The sequence below is a fragment of the Ovis aries genome, chromosome 9, assembly GCF_016772045.2.
Source record: "Ovis aries strain OAR_USU_Benz2616 breed Rambouillet chromosome 9, ARS-UI_Ramb_v3.0, whole genome shotgun sequence".
NCBI classification, from domain to species: Eukaryota; Metazoa; Chordata; class Mammalia; order Artiodactyla; family Bovidae; genus Ovis; species Ovis aries.
Window position 1 is genome coordinate 22,871,862 of NC_056062.1, and position 18,412 is coordinate 22,890,273.

At 44.5% G+C, this 18,412-nt stretch overlaps 1 protein-coding gene and 1 non-coding gene across 4 annotated transcripts in view; one reads left to right on the forward strand and one right to left on the reverse strand.

Moving 5' to 3' along the window:
• ADCY8 (adenylate cyclase 8) overlaps positions 1-18,412 on the forward strand; it is a 235,114-nt gene that overhangs the window by 23,261 nt on the left and 193,441 nt on the right. The window lies entirely within an intron of this gene.
• Positions 202-273, reverse strand: TRNAG-CCC (transfer RNA glycine (anticodon CCC)). The gene has a single exon. It is a non-coding gene; the product is annotated as a tRNA-Gly (tRNA).

Below are 18,412 nucleotides of genomic sequence, written 5' to 3' on the forward strand. Positions count from 1 at the left end.
TTTGTAACCTCTCTCTCACACAGCATCCCTACCCCACCCCACCCCACCCCACCCCAACCTACACTCCACTGTATTTTACGCTGCAGTATTTTGTTTTTATCCATTTATTTGGCTGTGCCAGGTCTTAATTGCAGCACATGAAATCTTCGACTGCTTCGATCCAAACATGCAAGATCTTTAGTTGTAGCATGCAGGATCTAGTTCCCCAACCAGGGATTGAACCTGGGCCCCCACAGTGGGAGCGTGGAGTCTTAGCCACTGGACCACCAGGGAAGTCCCCATTGCTCTATTTAAAAGCATGCTTTTTACCTTCTTTTTGTTGTTGTTCAGTCACTAAGTCATGTCCAACTCTTTTGTGACCCCATGGACACACTGGGCTCTTTCTGCTTCACTGTCTCCTGGAGTTTGCTGAAATTCATCTCCATTGACTTGGTTATGCTATCTCACCATCTTGTCCTCTGTCATCCCCTTCTCCTTTTGCCTTCCATCTTTCCCAGCATCAGGGTCTTTTCTAGTGAGTCAGTTTTTCGCATCAGGTGGCCAAAGTATTGGAGCTTTGACATCTGTCCTTCCAATGAATATTCAGGGTTGATTTCCTTTATGATTGACTGGTTTGATCTCCTTGTTGTCCAAGAGACTCTCAAGAGTCTCCTCCAGCATCACAATTCAAAAGCATCAATTCTTCAGTGCCCATCCTTCCTTATGGTCCCACTCTCACATCCGTACATGACTATTGAGAAAACCATAGCTTTGACTATACAGTCCTTTGTCAGCAAAGCAGTGTCTCTGCTTTTTAACACGCTGTCTAGGTTTGTCATAGCTTTCCTTCCAAAGAGAAACCGTCTTTCAATCTCGTGGCTACATTCCTGTCTGCAGCGATTTTGGAGCCCAAGAAGATAAAATCTGTCGCTGCTTCCACTTTTTTCCCCTTCTGTTTGCCATGAAATGATGGGACTAGATGCCATGATCTTAATGTTTTGAATGTTGAGTTTTAAGCCAGCTTTTTCACCTTCTACCACTTCAAATAATTTATGTAGTTGTATTAGTTGTTTCTGCCAGCAGAGCAGGCCCACAGATAGAAAATGATGTCCACTTCTCACGAATGTATCCTCAAAGTCTAGAACAGTACCTGGCATGTAGTAGGCCCTTGGAAAGCATTTGTTGAATGATAAAGGAAGAAAGGAATTTCCATCATTAACTATGTCTTGATGTTTGCTCTTGTTCTCAGATGGACACAGGCTTCTTATCTAAGTGTTAGGATTACAAGCAAAGTCATCAGACAAAAGGCAAGACATTTGAAATCTGCAAACTGGGGTCTGTATTTCAGGCCTGGTTCCTCTACCTGGCCATGGATACACACAAGGATTTTCACCTCTCTGAGCCTCGTGTCTCTCATTGGAAAAGCAGGTGCCATAACCCCCATGCTGACCTATTGTGGTAAAGTACCACGCAAGTAGGAGATACATAATAAATTTAACTACTATTTTTATAATGGTGACAGCTGGTTAAAGCTGTTATGTTATAAATTATTGAAAGATCAAATCACCAAAATTATAAGGAAAACAACAGGCATATGTGAAATGAGTTTTTAAAGTCTCCGTAAAATTGCTTAGATTATATTTTATCTTCTGATTTCCATTTATTGTTATGAATGTTTGTCGATAATGGAGTATATACTCCACATTATCCCTTTGGATATCTGCATGGTTTGCTCACCTTTTGGGGAGCTCTCTGCTCAAATACAACTTGATCAGAGATAGCTATATTTTTCTCCATAGCACTCTTCCCCAGTGCACAGGAAATACTATAATTTTGTATTCCTTTGGCATTTTTCTTACGGGCCAACAGCTTTGGTGTTTTGTTTTTATTGGAGTGTAATTGCTCTAATGCTGTGTTAGTTTCTGCTGTACGGCAACGTGCATCAGCTACATGTGCGCATGTCTGCCCGCCCTTTTGGACCTCCTCTCCCATCCCAGCCCATCATCGCAGCAGCAGCACGCTGAGCCCCCTGTGCTGTGTGGCAGCTTCCCGCTAGCTGTCTCTTTCATACGTGGTGGCATGCATGTGTCCGTGGTGCTCTCTCCGTTTGTCCTGCTCTCTCCTTTCCCCCCTTGTGTCCACAAGCTCGTTCTCTCCATCTGCATCTCTGCAACTAGATTCATCAGCACCATTCTTCTATTTTCCACATATATGTGTTAATATACTGCTGCTGTTGCTGCTGCTGCTGCTGCTAAGTCGCTTCAGTTGTGTCCGACTCTGTGTGACCCCATAGATGGCAGCCCACCAGGCTCCCCCTGGGATTCTCCAGGCAAGAACACTGGGGTGGGTTGCCATTTCCTTCTCCAATGCATGAAAGTGAAAAGTGCAAGGGGAGTCACTCAATCGTGTCCAACTCTCAGCGACCCCATAGACTGCAGCCCACCAGGCTCCTCCATCCATGGGATTTTCCAGGCGAGAGTACTGGAGTGGGGTGCCATTGCCTTCTCCAGTGTTAATATACAATATTTGTTTTTCTCTTTCTGACTTACTTCACTCTGTATGACAAACTCTGGGTTCGTCCATGTCACTACAGATGACCCAATTTCATTCCTTTTTATGACTGAGTGATATTTCATTGTATACATGTACAACATCTTCTTTATTCATCTGTCCATGGACATTTAGGTTGCTTGATGTAGTTTTAAGTACTTCTTACCATTTTAAGCAGTGCTGCAATGAACGCTGGGGGTGCGTCTGTCTTTTTGTATTCCTTTGTTTATTGTCTGCATCCTCAGAAGTAGAAGGGGTTTGGTCTCTTTTGTTGATTGACATATCCCCAGACCCTAGAGCGGTGCCTGCGCTTACAGAATTGAAGACATTGCCCTTTCTTAAGCTATTTCCCAAGAGTGTAGCTTGAAGGTTTATATAATTGGCCTGTGCCTAAGCCAGGAGCATGTGCCACAGGTAGGATCACTATATATTACAGAGTGCCCAGGACACCCCAGATTGGTGCCTGCCTCCTCTCACTCTTAAAAGTATCCAAGTTTTCAAAATAGATATATTGTCATAATAGTTATAGCATCCAAAAGAATTAGGCATGACTATTGTTACTCATTAAAGGAACATGCAGGCTTCCCAGGTGGCACTAGTGCTAACGAACGCGCTTGCCAATGCAGGAGACATAAGAGATGTGGGTTCAGTGCGTGGGTTGGGAAGAGTCCCCTGGAGGAGGGTAGGGCGACCCACTCCAGTATTCTTGTCTGGAGAATCCCATGGACAGAGGCACCTAGAGGGCTACAATCTATAGGGTTGCAAAGAGTCAGACACTACTGAAGCAACTCAGCACGCACGCAAAGGAACATACAGTCTAGCTGAGAAAAAGAAATGACTTGATGGTAACAGCTGGCGCGTACTAACTGATCATTGTATGCCAAGGGATCCATGTAATCACTTCTCTCCATCACAAAAACCTATGAAGTAGGTACAGTTATTATCCCCACTTGACATGTGAGGAGCCTGAAGCTTAGAGACATTTTTAAAGCTCCATCTCCCCACATTTAGGTAAGGGGCAAAGTTGAGAATTCAAATCCCAAAGGCAGATCTTTGTACTCCTAGATTAGTGTAGCCGACAGCATGGTGGGGTTTGTCCTTAGGTGACCTCTTTTTATCTTGCGGCGATCCTGGAAAGTTAGTTGTCCCACTTTTTAAAGCTGGCGAAATAGGCTTAGCTGTGCTCAGTAGCAGAATTAAGAGACAAACATAGAATAATATGAAAAAAAATTGCAAACAGGATGGCGTTAGGTATGAGTCACCATGGGCTGGAGACACTTCATGTTCTTGGCTTCTGTTATATTTTTACTGCCTAATGTGTCACAAGGTATATAGCTCAGCCTTATAGACCCAAACACACGGCACTTACTCATAACCACCATGGACTTCAATGTTTGAAGAATATTTTATTTGATTCAAACATTAAATGGGTAAACTTGGAAAAGTGAGAGTAAACTAAACTCTTGGCAACAGATTCTGTGCTTGTGATAAGTCACTTTGGTCGTATTTGACTCTTTTGCGACCCTATGGAGTGTAGCCTGCCAGGCTCCTTGTCCGTGGGATTCTCCAGGCAAGAATACTGGAGTGGGTTGTCATGTCCTCTTCCTGGAGATCTTCCTGACCCAGGGATCAAACCGACGTCTCTTCTGTCTCCTGCATTAGCAGGCATGTTCTTTACCACTAGTGCCACAGAATAGCAATGTCTATTCTCAGCTGCAGAGGTTAACCAGTGTTTGTCCTTTGGTAGATTGCCATATTTCAACCACTCTATTCTGTATACTCATCTGATAAAAGAAATGCTGGAAAACTGGCTTTATCCCCTGCCTGTAAAATTGTGTAGTTGAGGAACTTTATAAAGTTATTCCCTATAAAGTTATCCTCTCTATGAATTGGGCTGTTCAACTTGGACATAATGGACTCTTTTTTTTTTTTTCGTCTAAGTCAATACTATATTCATCCATAACAACAAACATGCCTTTTTGTGAAGTAATGCAGATGATAATTGGGCCTTCTTTGGAGGAGTCAAGATCAAGATTTAGGTGTCTTGAGAAAATGCTCCAATTTTTGGTGTATACTGCACTTTATCAGAACAGCAGACACATTTTAAGAGAAAACAGGCTCTTGGTGAGGCACTAATTTTAGCTCAGTAGCTAATGATGAATCAAAATGTTTCTTCAAACCCGATTACCCAATAAAACTTGCCATAGTAACCATCATGTTACACAACACCTCCTTCAGGCTCACACCAAAAACTTCCCTGGGAACTGCTACCACCACCTCCTTGACAGCGCCATCTGCTCTGGAGGGAGGGGAAGGAGGAGACGGTGGGGGAGGCTGGAGAAGAAAGGGTAGTTCTGATCTCAAATCGCAGGAAGAGAGAGTCTCAGGGCAGAGATATATTGGAAAAACCATCTTCTGTGGTTTTCACCGTGACCTAGAAGTGGCTCGACCCCAGAGCACCAGGCTGAAACAAGCTATAGAGCATCAGCAAGAAGCCCTCTGCCCTTGCTCTCCCCCTACCTCACTTACTATTGGGTCACCCTCTCTGCTTGCCCTCTGCCTGGGGTAGTTGTTGCTTGCCTCTTTATTGGCCAACTCCTCCTCATTCTTCAGGTTTCCTTTAAACTTTCCACCCCTAGAGAGGTTTTTCCTGAACTATTTGATCTAAATTAAAGTTCCTACAGAGTGTTCCATAAGGAAGGGCCCTGAGAGAAGGTCTTATTTGCCATGAGAATCTAAAATAGATGTGGAGGCCACCTAGATGCTGATCAACAGAGGAATGGATGGGAAAGGTGTGGTACATATATACGACAGAATGTTACTCAGCCATGGAAAAGAGTGGAATGATGCCATTTGCAGCAACATGGATGGACGTAAATATTATCATCCTCGGTGAAGTGGGCCAGACTGACAGGGACAGATGGCATGTAATGTCACTTATATGTGGATTTTTTTTTTTTTTTTTTACAAAAGGGTACGAATGAACTTGCTTTCAAGACAGAAACAGACTCACAGCTTTTGAAATCAAGCTTTTGGTTACCAGAAGGAAAACGAGGGGACATGGTGGATTGGGAAATGGGGATTGGCTTGGCATGTGCACACTACCACGTAGAAAGTGGATAACTAATAAGGACCTATTGTATAACACAGGGAACTGTACTCAGTATTCTGAGGTGGCCTATATGGGAAAAGAATCTGAAAAAGAACGCATGCATATGTATATATTTGTGGTGGAGGGGGGCTGGTTCACTTGCTGTATACCTGAGGCTAACACAGCGTTGTGAATCAACCATACTCCAACAATAATTTTTTTTAATAAAATAAAACAGTGTCTAGGTCATTGTCTGATATCTCAGTTGGTAAAGAATCTGCCTGCAGTGCAGGAGACCCCGGTTCGATTCCTGGATCAGGAAGATCTGCTGGAGAAGGGATAGGCTACCCACTCCAGTATTCTTGGGATTCCCTTAAGTCTCAGCTGGTAAAGAATTCGCCTGCAAAGTGAGAGACCTGGGTTCTATCCCCAAAGTGAGGGACCTTGGGAAGATCCCTTGGAGAAGGGAAAGGCTACCCACTCCAGTATTCTGGCCTGGAGAATTCCATGGACTGAGTAGCCCAGGGCTCACAAAGAGTCGAACACAACTGAGCAGCTTTTGCTACACTTTTCAGGTCATTGTTGGGCCTCAGTAAATATAAAATAGGTGAAGAAAGAAGAGAACTCTCTATGACATGATCAAATCATCATCCATCTAGTGGTCTGGATGGCAAAATACACTCATTATTTAAATCATTCATTGAACAAATTTATTTGTTCAACCAATATAGGAGGCTGACAGCATTCTTGAGGGTTCTGAATGCTTTCTGGTTATTACCAGTTGGGTCCCAGACCGAGAGGTGGATGAATGTTGGGAGTTTATTAAGGGGTATTTTAAGAATTAGCTCCCTTGGAAGGGAAGAGAAGAAAGTAAAACTAGACAAAGGGACAAATTGAGCTGTGAATCAATTTCATCAGCAACCTCAGTAATTCCATGGGGAGTTTGTTTGTTTTCGGCTGATTCATGTGGCATTCAGGATCTTAGTTCCCCAACCAGGCATCGAACCTGTGCACCCTGTGATGGAAGTGCAGAGTCTTAACCTGAGAAGTCCATAGGGAATTCTGAAGCCAGGATGATGTTTCTGAGCTGAAGTTATGAGCATTTATACCTTCAAGTTCATTGGTCTTAGAGAGTGACCTTGGGTGAGGAAGCCCTCTCAGCTGAGTTGATTCTCAAAGAATGATGCCAGCCCTTGGCAGGAATCCTAGGAGAATATGTCCCTGGTTCCTAGAGGGAGACCTAATGGCTCATCCCAAGACCCACCACAGTTCACTCCTTGTGCCCCTGGGGTCTACATCTTTGCATAAGTTCTGAGAGCAGTTTCTCTATGACCCTGGTGAGCCTGTCTTTCCTGGGCAAGCTTAGAAGAGGGCAGTGCCTGAGACAAATCAGTTTCCACTGTGGCAGCTGGTCTTGGGGGCCCAGCTGATACACATGGTGTCCCTCCTCTTGTCTGTGTTCTAGATTCCCCTCTCCGCCAGCTGGCATCTCTGGTGGTGGTTTACATCTCTTGGTGGTTTAGCATCTCTTGGTGGTTCACCTGATGGCATGGTCCCATTTCTAACCCCTCAGGCCTCTGAGCCTCTGGGCACCATGCCTTTCCTAGGCCAGGATAGAATTCCTGCCTGAATGATGACTCTGCTTGTCTGCTGGTTCCTTGGCGTGATGAGCCCAACCTGCCAGATTTTGTAGTTTGCAGGACTGTTAGTCTGTCTCCTGGTAGAAGTTTTCACCCAGTGGAGAGCTGGAACTCTAAAGCTATAGCACTCCTGCTTTCAGGCTCCCCAGGTGGGTCACTGGGAGAGACGGTAAGTGGGGTCACTCCTGCTTCCCCGCTTTATTTCTCGGACTCATGCACCCCACCTACCAGGGCTTAGCATCATGCCTTTGAAGTGTCCACTGCATCCTGGAGAGTGGTGTCCCATCTTTGGAGAGGTTGACTACCAAATGACACCAAGGTGTTCCCTTATTCAGTCCAGGGCTCCCTCAGCTCCTGGGAGTGATGCAACCACTGGATCCTGCCATCCTGTGCCCATTCTCACACCCCTTCTGTCACAAAGGACATCCCAGGGTCTGACACGACACCACTGGAGACATGTTTAATATTCTCCACAGGCCAGACCCCCACACATGCATCTATCTCCAAGCTAAGCAAAACCACCCAGGCTCATACCATTACCTCCATCTTTTAAATTTTTGAAGCTAACTCTGGAAGAAGAACCCCCTTTTTTTTTTTGTCTGGCCTGTGCCAGCTCTTAGTTGCATTCTGTGGGATCTTTCGTTGCAGAGCACAGACTCTCTAGTTGTTCTTCAGGATGTGGGATCTTAGTTCCCCGACCAGGGATTGAACCTTCACCCCCTGAATTGCAAGGCAGATTCTGAACCACTGGACCACCAGGGAAGTCCTGAGAGAAAGCACTCTTACAGGTAGCTAAAGCAGATTCCCAGCTCTTCGGTGTCCTGTGTGTCAGGAAAGGAGAATGTGACAAAAGGCGACATTTCATCAGTGACCCGCCAGTGACCCGACCAGGAGGGTCCATCCAAGCAAGGGAGCAATTCATTCGAGTCTCACATTCCCCAGCTGACCCTTTGCCTCCTCCTAGCCACATCCATAAAGCACTTGAGATGCGATGCCTGACAGGCCCTAGATGGAGAGAGAAGAGAATTGAATCAGTGTCCACTTGGGTCTTCAAAACATATCTGATTTGCCTGCCTGTGAATATTTATAGGCTTCATTTCCAACACAGTGCTGCAAAATGCCCTGTGCCTTTTGCATCGAGAGTCTTTTCAAAAAGGACACCTGAGTCTCTCCTGACTCAGATGAGTCATTCATTCCTTTCTTTTCATTCAAAGAAACGCTTATTATTCACCTGCCAGCTCCAGGAGCTGTGGGCATCCAGACTCTGACTTTTCCCATCTCTACTTGTTTTGTTCATTTCCGTATTTTCTGCTACACGTGTCACAATGCAACATCTACTACTTGGATGAAACCTACTCTGGAATCACAGCTTACACTGAGGTTTGGTTTTAAAGCGAACAACGTAGTCAAAAGTCAGGCTGTAAAAAAAAAAAAAAAAAAAATCTGTTAAATGCCAAAAGGAGGATGTATCCCACCTCCATAAGCCAACATAGGCAAGTTTTACTCTGGAATGGTCGAGGCCAGATGAAGCAGCTGGCTTGTGTTTAGAGCTATGATGTGTGACAGAGATGTAATTTTAAACCTACTGGCACATCCAGTTGGATTGGGTGGGAGCCACAGACTGAGACAGGCTGTAAATCCTTGTCCTCTCCCACCACGTGCTCATGAACAGACACCATGCTCAAACCAGTTGCTCAGTCGTGCCCAACTCTTTGAGACCCCATGAGCATCAGCACGCCAGGCTTCCCTGTCCTTCACTGTCTCCCAGAGTCTGTTCAGATTCATGTCTATCGAGTCAGTGATGCCATCCAGCCATCTCATCCTCTGCGACCCCCTTCTTCTCTTGCCCTCAATCTTGCCCAGCATCAGGGACTTTTTCAATGAGTCAGTTCTTCACATCAGGTGGCCAAAGTATTAGAGCTTCAGCTTTAGCATCAGTCCTTCCAATGAATATCCAGGGTTGATTTTCTTTAGGATTGACTGGTTTAATCTCCTTGTAGTCCAAGGGACTCTCAAGAGTCTTCTCCAGCATCACTGCTCAAAAGCATCAATTCTTTAGCACTCAGCCCTCTTTATGGTCCAGGTCTCATATCCGTATGTGACTACTGGGAAAACCATAGCTTTGACTATACAGGCCTTTGTTGAGAAAGTGATGTATCTGCTTTTTAATATGCGATCTAGGTTTTTTCTTCTCTCTCTTCTTTTCCCCTCCCTTCCTTTCCCTTACCTTTTCTTTCCCCACCTCTCTCCCTCTCTCTCTTTGTTCTTCTTTCTTACCCCCATCTTGTAATTGCAATACAGAGAAGCTAAATGTACAAATGAGAAAAGTCTGCTAGGTTATAATTTAAAACTCCTTATAAAACTCAGAGTCCAGTGGAGAAGCTTCCTCCAATACTCTGGGCACATATGACAAAACTCTGCACCTAGACTTAGCTCCTGATTTTCCTTGCAAAGTAACAGTTGAGTTGGTTGATGTTGTCAAGCCTCCAGAAAAAGCATCTCCTCCTAAAAAAAATCCATTAATATTGATATTAATTGATATTAATATTAATAAGAATTCTTTGATGATGCCATCTTTAACTGAGATATTCAAGGAAGTGTTTGTGAGTCCTAAAGTTAGGAGGGCTGAGTATTCTGCAGGGAAGGATTGAGCATAGTGATACGGAATGGATTTTGGCATCAGACATATTCTTGGTTCCACTGTCAATCAAACAAATGTTTGGGATAGGATTTCGTGCATGCCAGCTCAGTCAGTCAGTCCTTTCTGACTCTTTGCAACTCTATGGACTATAGCCCACCAGGCTTCTCTGTCCATGGGATTTCCCAGGCAAGAATACTGAAGTGAGTTGCCATGTCCTCCTCCAGGGGATCTTCCCAAGCCAGGGATCGAACTCACATCTCTTGGGTCTCCTGCATTTGCAGGCAGATTCTTTACCACTGTGCCACTTGGGAAGCCCCAGGATCAGATTGAGGGAGCTACAAAGCATGATGAGACACAGAGAATGCTGTTTCCACCCCAGAGATCTGATGGGGCAAGGAGAGGGGTGGTGTTATCAAAACCTGGGGAGAGCTGTCATATTAGTTACACAGGAACACAGTCTTTGCCCAGGCTGCTGCAGAATGAGGGCTTGCCCCAGTCTCTCTCTCTCTCTCTTCCTGTCTTTCTGGCTCCTTCCTGAACTAGCCATGGAAGAACCCAAATGGAAACTGAAGACGAAGAGACCTGATACCACCCAGAGATATCAGGATAGAGAGGGGCACAAAAGGGCAGCTCTTTAGGGCAAAAAACTGATCTAGAGAACCCCAGGATATCCTCTATGACTACGAGCCAGGGAGCACATACGGGAGAAAGAAGAGAGAGAGAACCAAATCCCAATGACTCCTCCTTAGTCTCAGCCCACTGCCTTTCTCTGAAGGCAGCCTATGTGAAAACTTCTATACTAGTGGCAATTTTGGGGTGTTTATTGTGTAAAATAGAGTTGGCTTAAAACTCAACATTCACAAAAAACTAAGATCATGGCATCCAGTCCCTCATCACTTCATGGCAAATAGATGGGGAAACAATGGAAACAGTGAAAGACTTTATTTAGGGGGGTGCTCCAAAATCACCGCAGATGGTGACTGCAACCATGAAATTAAAAGACGCTTGCTCCTTGGAAGAAAAACTATGATCAACCTAGATAGCATATTAAAAATCAGAGACATTATTTTGCCAACAAAGGTCCATCTAGTCAAAGCTGTAGTTTTTCCAGTAGTCATGTATGGATGTGAGAATTGAACTATAAAGAAAGCTGAGCCTGAAGAATTGATGCTTTCGAACTGTGGTGTTGTAGAAGACTCTGAGAGTCCCTTGGATTGTGAGGAGATCCAACCAGTCCATCCTAAAGGAAATCAGTCCTGAATATTCATTAGAAGGACTGATGCTGAAGCTGAAACTCTAACACTTAGGCCACCTGATGTGAAGAACTGACTCTCTAGAAAAGACACTGATGCTGGGAAATATTGAAGGCAGGAGGGTAAGGGGATGACAGAGGATGAGATGGTTGGATGGCATCACCAACTTGATGGGCATGAGTGTGAGTAAGCTCCAGGAGTTGGTGATGGACAGGGAAGCCTGGTGTGCTGCAGTCCCTGGGGTTGCAAAGAGTCGGACACGACTGAGCTACTGAATTGGACTGAACTGACTGTGTAAATGCTAAGTAGTTCTTTATGTATAGCAACTGCCTCCCCAGCCCCCTTTTTAAAAAATTTTTTTGGCCACACCCTCTGCAGTGGAAGCACAGAGTCTTAACCACTGGACCACCTGGGAAGTCAGCCTCCCTCAATCTTTATAACTACTCACAGAGAATCATCACCTATGATGATTCTTCTATGACTGCTAAGCTATAGTAACTTTGAGAGTAAGTTTTGCGTGTTATTTTATCTTTTCAATAACCCTAGATCATAGGGATTCCTTTATTCTTTTGCATGTGAATAGTAAGTTCACTGGAATATAAGCTTCAGACAGGAGAGACTTGTTCTGTATCCCCAGAGCCCAGGATAGTGCCTAGAACATGTATAATAGGTCATCAATAGTCATTTCTATTAAAAACCAAAATAGACTCAGAGGCTCTCAGAGGTAGAGTGTTGGGGTTAAATTCTGACTCCCAAACTCTAAAATCCTAAACCATAGAAGCTTCCTGGATAATTGAAGGGGGACAACTGAGAACAGACACTTTCTTTCTTCCCTTGGGTATCCATGGAAATTTGCCTCATGAACTTCGCTGGCAGTTCAGTGTTAGGACTCCACGCTTCCACTGTAGGGGGATTTTTTCCATCCCTTGTTGGGGAACTAAGAGCCTGCAAACCACACAGCGCATGGCCAGAAAAAAAAAAAAGGTCTTGAGAATCTTTGACTAAGGCATCCCCTAAGGGAAGGCAAGAAGCTGAACAGCTCACATCCCTTTAGTCTGTCCACAACTAAGCTCATTTATTCATTCAACCAACATATCCCAAAGGCCTGAAGTGTTAAGAGTCTGTATATTTCATGTGGGCAGGGCTTATGTTTCTTTGGTCCATCTTTAGCATGCTGCCTCACATATTGGAGGCACTCAGTAAATATTTGTTGCCTCTAAGAATGAATGAGGAGCAGGCTTCCCTGGTGGCTCAAATAGTAAAGAATCTGCCTGCAATGCTGGAGACCCAGGTTTGATCCCTGGGTGGGGAAGATCTCCTGGAGAAAGGAATGGCTACCCATTCCAGTACTCTTGCCTGTAGAATCCGATGGACAGAGGAGCCTGGTGGGCTGCAGTCCAGGGAATCACAAAGAGTCAGACACCGCTGAGAGGCTAACACACACACACACACACACACACACGCACACACGTTAAGTGTAAGCACTAGGCAAGGCCCTGGGAATGTAGAGTTGACAGCGGATGAGACTGATCACCACCATTTGAGCAATGATAGATGACTGTATGAGATACAGTCCCACAGAGCAGAAAACAAAGAGGAAAGTTGCTTCTACGTGGGGTGAGGACCAGGCTGAGTCTTGAGCTCTGTGAATTGAATAGATCATGGATCCCCAAACTTTGGGATCTAAAGCTTGATAATCCTAGATGGAGCTGATGTGGTAATAACAGAAATAAAGTGCACAATAAATGTAATGTGCTTGAATCATCCCCAAACCAGCTCCCCATCAACCGTGAAAAAATTGTCTTCTGTGAAACCGGTCCCTGGTGCCAAAGAGGTTGGGGACCACTGGGTTAGATGGCAAGGAGGCTGTACAGAAAGCATGCTAGGAAAACTCCTTCTGGTTTTCCCAGGACCATCCAAGTTTTAAAGCAAAGTTCTGTGCTCCAAGAAAACCAAGACCAATTGGTCATGCTAGTGCCACTTCCTAGCTCTGTGGCCTTGGGTAATTACTTAACCTCTCTGAGTCGTATTTTTCATTTCCGTGAAATGGAGCTAATAAGACCAAGTCTGTTAGTTGGTCAGTCATGTCCAACTCTTTGCGACCCAATGGAGTGTAGCCCACCAGGCTCCTCTATCGATGGAATCCCCCAGGAAAGAATACTGGAGTGGGTTGCCATTCCCTTCTCTAGGGACTCTTCCCAACACAGGGTCTTCTGCATTGCAGGCAGATTCTTTGCCATCTGAGCCACCATGGAAGCTCCTTTAGGTTGCTATAAAATAGCATACATAAAGGCCAAAGCTCAGTATCTGGTACACAGTTGGAGTGTGTAAAAGGAAGCTCTCCTCACATTCCCTCCCTTGCAAAGAAGCAGGAGATGCTAAGGATAGAGTTACCTGAGGCTGGAAAACACTGTTGGAACATTACTGGCCACTTGGTTTGTCCCTTTCTCTGAATACTGTGGAATAAACATTGTAAATGGGCTAGTATCTTAAGTTGCTTTGCATGAGCATAATTTAGTTTAAATTTTGAGCTACTGCTTGTTATACTTGTGATATTTTCTAAAAATTTAACTTCATCATCTTACCTTATCTATTGTTGAAGGGTTTAATCATTTATTTTTCCTCACCTCCAGTCCTTCCTGTTTTTAGCCTTTAACATTTTTAGTTCCTCCTTAATGTCAGAGTTTTGTTTAATCCATTTTTTTAAAAAAATCTTATACTCTTCTTATTTGTTTAATTGTTTTTCAGAATAATTCTCTCTTCTTGTTCTCATCTGAAAAGACTGCCTTTTCCCCTCATTATTTTGTCATTTCTCACTGAACTCAGAGTTTTTTATGTACTTTTTTCATCATTTAATTCATCATGCTATCATACGCCCTCTGAATTCAGCATGCCAGCATCATTTTTTCCCCTTAGATATGCTCTTAAGTTTACTACTTTAATGCTCTGTTATTTTTTTTTAATTTCATTATGTACTACCTATAATTTCTTCTCCTAATTCAGTATGTATTATTATAAAGGACAAGTAGGAAGCTTGGTCTCAGATTGACAGCTGTAAGAAGAACCCACGACCCTGGCAGAGGATGCTGGCAGTGGTACCTTTGTGCCTCCAGTTGGCTCAGCTGAGCCCATGGAGCCTCCTAATCGCCCCCATCCCAGTCTTCTCTGAGTCCTTAACTCACAGAGAGTGGTAACTCTTCCTCCTGCTGTATTGCTGAACATCTTTCTCAAACACAAAGCTTCCCAGGTTGCTTACCTGCTCAGACCCTCCATGAGTCATTCTTGTGATAGAACACACAATGAAAGCAATAATAATAATAACCATGACCTCAGTCAACACATAGTGAGCAATGACTGTCTTATAAGCCTTTTGCTGATTGCTATCATTACTTATACAACAGCATCTTTAGGAGGGCATTCCTCTGTTATAAATGAGGGCTGTATTAACTAACTGGGCCAAGATTACATAACAAATAAGTGGCATTACTGGAAACTCGGATGGCTCAGATGGTAAAAAAAATCTGCCTGTAACACAGGAGATCTGAGTTCAGTCCCTGGGTCAGGAAGATCCCCTGGAGAAGGGAATGGCAACCGACTCCAGTATTCTTGCCTGAAGAATTCCATGGACAGAGGAGCCTGGTGGGCTACAGCCTGTGGGTTCACAAGGAGTCAGACACGACTGAGCAACTTTCACTTTCACTCACTCATTGAGAACCCAGATCCTCAACCACTGGGCTAAACTGCTAAGTGCTACAGAGAAAAGCAAACCAAACCATTTAATATCCACGCCCTTAGTGAGGGGAGTGACTTGCCTGGGTCACCCAGGGGTGAAAGGTGGAGATGGGATTGAATGACTCCATAATTCCCCCAACTACCTTCTCTACATAGTAAACAGTGAGCAGAAACATTCTTTGTAAATTAGCGTAAATACAAGAGATGTTAATACTTTATGGTCCTCTGGGTGATTTCTGAACCTGAAGGGAGAAAATCTTTTTCTCCTGTGTTCAGAACACCCCTGAAGCTTGAATAAGAAATATGATGTAGGATTGGTTAACTCAAGAAATGTGCTCAAACCCATTCATATAAACTCAAAGAGACAACATCCTCAAAGTCAACCTAAAGAGAACTAGGAACATTCGGGATTATACCTATGACCTTTTCATTTTTGGCATCATAGAGAAGGCAATGGCACCTGACTTTTCCCTTTCATGCATTGGAGAAGGCAATGGCACCCCACTCCAGTGTTCTTGCCTGGAGAATCCCAGGGACGGGGGAGCCCGGTGGGCTGCTATCTATGGGGTCGCACAGAGTCGGACACGACTGAAGTGATTTAGCAGCAGCAGCGGGAGCAGCATACTGCATCCTCACAGAATGATTTTCAGTGCTTGATTTAGCGGGCAGCTTCTTTCTCAAGAAAACAGGAAGAGAAACCAGCTAGAATAGTAATTTGTAATGCATCCTTTATTCAGAGATAAAAAATATATATTGCACTGTACACTAGAATTTGGGGGGAAATAACCCCATGGTTATATATACAACACTTATTGGATATCTGTTACCTGCTATGCATATTCATATATATATATCATGTAAATATTTATTGTTCATTGTTCTGTGGTTAAGTCGTGTCCGACTCTACAACTTCACGGACTGCAGCACGCCAGGCTTCCCTATCCTTCACCATCTCTTAGACATAAATATATAGCTATACATGTATGTACTTCTATGTGGTGAAGTTTTATTCCCATTGTTCAGATGAGAAAGTTCAAAAGGCAAAAAGTGGCCGTATGCCTGTGGTCGTGTGCCTATTAAATGGGGGCGACAGGAAGTGCAAACCCAGGTCTCTGGTTGCAGAAGCTACAGCACCGGGCAGATGTGAAGGCCCTTGGTGTGTGGCTGCCCCACTCACTTTGTCAGGACCCCCAGAACTAGGTCTTCTTTGCTTGTACGCAGGCTTTCTCTAGTTGAGCAGGGATTATTCTCTAGTGTTGGGGCAGTGGCTTCTCTTGTCACACAACATGGACTCTAGGTCCAAAGGCTTCAGCAGTTGCAGCACGCAGGCTCAGCAGTTGTGGCACACGGGCTTCGTTGCCCGCTAGCGGTGTATGGAATCTTCCCTGACCAGAGATCAAACCCATGTCCCCTCCGTTGGCAGACAGATTCTTATCCACTGTACCACCAGGGAATTCATCCTTACTAAATTAAAAAAGTAAACCTGTCCACAGGGACAGGTCCCATAGTCACTTTTCCAGAGTTAGTTTTTCCATACACACAGTAGCACTTGAAAGGATGCTTTTGGAAACGCAGAAATGAATGGAAAGGCAGTCTTTCTCCTGTTCTTATAATAAAGTGCGTCTCTTCTAGCCTTCAACAGCTTGGACTGCAGACTGTGGCAATGCTCCCTGTACACAGTGAACTGCAGAGAAAATGAGATGCATATCCCAGTGGCATAACTTTGAATGCAGAAGGGTAGGGGGATCCCCAGGGAGTCAGTCCTCTCTCCCTCCTCCGGTCTGGCCAGTTGGCAATGAATGGCACAGATCTTGCTGCCATGATAAAAGCGCAAATCCTGTGTCTAATGGGGCAGCTGACTCTGCGAGCCTTTCCAGCTCTCGACTGTCTGGCCTCGAATAGCAGTGCCCATGCTGTGGACACCGCCCCAGGGAGGAAGGGGCCAGCCTGGCCCACACAGAGAGGCTTCCATCTCCAGGGCTTGGAGGAAGAGACGATGGGGAAGGTGAGGAGGGACTCATCCTATCTGGATGAATTTGTTGAGGGCTTCCCATTCACAGTGATAACATCCCTCTTCCCAGGCATCACAAAACTGCACCCAAGAGGTGGGTCATTGAAATTCACTCATGTGACTCCGTCAAGTTAATTAGATTTGACAAGTGTTTGTTGAGTATTACAATGCCAAACCCTATGTTAAGAGATGAGATACAATGAAATGGTCTCTGCCCTGTGGGAGTCCAGAATTTAGTGATGTTAGTGAACTCAAGTTCATCTGCCCAACGTACAATGAAGCCAAATAATACCAAAACACCAGAGTTCAGATCAGAGAAAGGCTTATTGCTGGGCTATGCAAGGAAATGGATGACTTGCGCCCCAGACCAACACAAACTCCCCGAAATGCTCTCAGCAAAGCATTTTTAAAGGCAAAGTGAGGGAAGGGTGAGGTTGATTGTGGCAAACTTCTTGATGCAGAAACACTTTGTCCACATAGGTCAGGTCACCATGTTCCTGTAAATCTCCAGCTAACCAAATGTTCCTCTCTGTTTACTTTTTTTCCCTTGTTTGAGTGGAAAAGCATCATACCTTTAAAAGTCAGAGCCTTGAGAATAGGCTATCCTGTGTACTTTAAACTACAGGCAACATTCCTAACTCTTAAGCAAAAGCAAGAGAATATAAAGGTTAAAGTAAGAGAGAGAGAAGAGAATATAAGAGAGAGAATATAAAGGGTAAAGTAAAATAAATAGATCTATATGGACTCAACTTTGTTCTTCCCTATTATAGCATGACTGATGGACCTATATATAGGAGGTCAAAGGCAGTGTTATTAATGATCTTCAGACCGTTTTCATGAAGCAGTGATTCCCTATGGCAACCCATTGACCCACTGCAGAAAGTGATTTTGGGAGATTCTTAAAAAATGAAGATTCCCAGGCCTCATTCCTGTATATGTTTATTCAGTAGGTCTGAGTAGGACCGAGGGGATCTACATCTTTTTAAGCCCCTAAATGATTTGCATGTGTGGTGAGAATAGGTAATTTCCAGGAGGTCACTCTCACTTCCTCTCTTCATCATCTACACAACATTTATCAGTGAATCTTGTCTCTACCTTTGACATGTATTCAGGGCCTGGCCCAATCGCACCAGCTGCACAATTGCCACCCTGGTCCAAGCCCACAATCTCTCTTCACTGGACCTTTCTAAGAGCCTTGTAACTTTTCTCCATAACGTCATCTTGGCCCCTCATAGAGTCTGTTTTCTTCACAGAAGCCAGTGCATGACCCTTAAAACATGGAAGGTGGGTCATGTCTCCCAGGACTGAGGACTCTCCAGTGCCTTCCTGTCTCACAGAGAGAAAAGCCAGTATTCTTTTAATTTTTTGGCCACGCTGTTCAACATGTGTGATCTTAGTTCCCGACCAGGGATCAAACCTGAGTCCCCTGCAGTGGAAGTGCAGAGGGTTAGCCACTGGACCCCCCAGGGAAGTCCCTGAAGTCAATATTCTTATCATGTGCAAGGCCATGCACAG